Source organism: Mastigoproctus giganteus, chromosome 8 (assembly GCF_048544385.1).
Source record: "Mastigoproctus giganteus isolate SK-2022 chromosome 8, ASM4854438v1, whole genome shotgun sequence".
NCBI classification, from domain to species: Eukaryota; Metazoa; Arthropoda; class Arachnida; order Uropygi; family Thelyphonidae; genus Mastigoproctus; species Mastigoproctus giganteus.
Genome location: NC_143582.1, coordinates 187,299,969 through 187,301,691, shown reverse-complemented (window position 1 = coordinate 187,301,691; position 1,723 = coordinate 187,299,969). Strand labels below are relative to the sequence as shown.

Below are 1,723 nucleotides of genomic sequence, written 5' to 3'. Positions count from 1 at the left end.
TTTTATAAGCTGAGAATTGTTATCCCAGATTTTAGCGAAAATAGTACTTTGCGCAGTTTTTTAACTACAATGAATTCGTTATTGTATAGGAAAGAATATAGCAATGTTGCGGGTTGTTTTTTAGCATTAGCGATGCATTTGTTGAGGTGTACACACAAAAATTTTATAAATTTTGTGCTACATGTGCAAACACCATTCTTGTTTCCTCTTTTTAATCAATACTAAGGATGCTTTTTCCCGTGGTAGCGTGGCCGAGTGGTCTAAGGCGCTGGTTTTAGGCACCAGTCTCTCTGAGGCGTGGGTTCGAATCCCACCGCTGCCAACAGCCAAATATTTTGCTACAATCTGATTTTTTTTAAATCTTTTTATTTTTTTAATATCCTCCTAAAATCTATTATTTGTTGATGTTAAAATACAGCTTTTTTTTTTTATAATAGCTTTGAATTAAGTTGATATCGCGCCATATAATTCATTTGAACACTGTCATTGGTGGCTTTTTTTTTTTTTTTTCATTCCTTTCTTTCACGTAACGTTTGCAGATTATTAAATACTTTTTTTTTTCCTCTTCCAACCCTTAAATTCATGCGCATACAAACTTCAGAAAATTAACGGCAGATTTACGTCACATAATTCGTTCTATTTTTAAACCTTTTCGTAACTCAAAAAACGATATATTTGCCACGGAGGAGTATTATTACTTAATTAATCCAATGGTTCTCAATCTCTTTGGCCGAGGTACTCCCTGGAAATTCGGCAAGGTGCCTCAAACAGTGCCCGATTAAGGTATGGGCTAGCAGAGCTCAGTCCCAGGGTGCTATTCTTTAAGGAGCCCCAAAAATAGAAGAACATAATGAGGCAAAAAAATATATATATCCTTAGTAAAGGGCGCCGAAAATTTTTTATACCCGGGGCGCGCAATATTATTATTAGCTAGTGGTGCAAGGAAGCCTAAGTCTTATGCTGCACCAGCCAAAAAAAAAAAAAAAAAATTCTGAATTACCCTGAGAGAGAGAGAATCAGAGAACAAGAGTCAGAAGTATAAGGGGAATCACCAAGAAAGAGAAGAATGATGATATCCAGCTTGGTGTGCCAAGCCCATACTCACTAGATATGAGCCCTTGGTCTGCCGCCGTCCTCAGGTACCCCTAAGTTTATCCTAGACATAGAACACTACAAAAGGGGCATTTTTCAGTTTTTTTTTTTATCATTAGCCACGAAAAGTGTCGTGTTTTTACCTTCAAGTGATAGATTCAGCACGTTCAGTTTGTCAACTATTTCGGCAAGTTATGCAACCCCTTGTGAATTATAATCACTAAACAAAGTCAATGAGCCTCTGTAGTTTTTCTCGAGTTGTTTTTCTTGTGGCTTCAGCCTTACAATCAGTAAGAAACATCACAATTTCAGCACTTTACCTTCACCCAGCCAACATGCTTCGGCTGTTGGCTGGCTGAAAAAGTAAACAGTCATAGTCGCTGCCCATTTCGGCGAAAATTTGTCGGAAAAGTCTTGTATTTAAACCACTAGATTTCACATAATTGACGATTTCTATTTGTGTCTTAAAAATATCTTTTAGTTTTGCAGGAATGTTTTTCACAGCCAAATTTTCCCAGTGGAGTACACAGGAACTACTTAAACAGGAAGGGTGAGCTACTACCTTGAAAAAAAAAAAAAAAAAAAACTGTCGATAAAACTTTAGAACATGATACCCCTGGGCTTGGCCAAT

The 1,723-nt window shown here is 37.0% G+C and overlaps 1 non-coding gene across 1 annotated transcript; it reads left to right on the top strand.

Moving 5' to 3' along the window:
* Positions 1-241: 241 nt before the first annotated feature.
* Positions 242-322, top strand: TRNAL-UAG (transfer RNA leucine (anticodon UAG)). Its single transcript has one exon. It is a non-coding gene; the product is annotated as a tRNA-Leu (tRNA).
* The last annotated feature ends 1,401 nt before the right edge of the window (positions 323-1,723 follow it).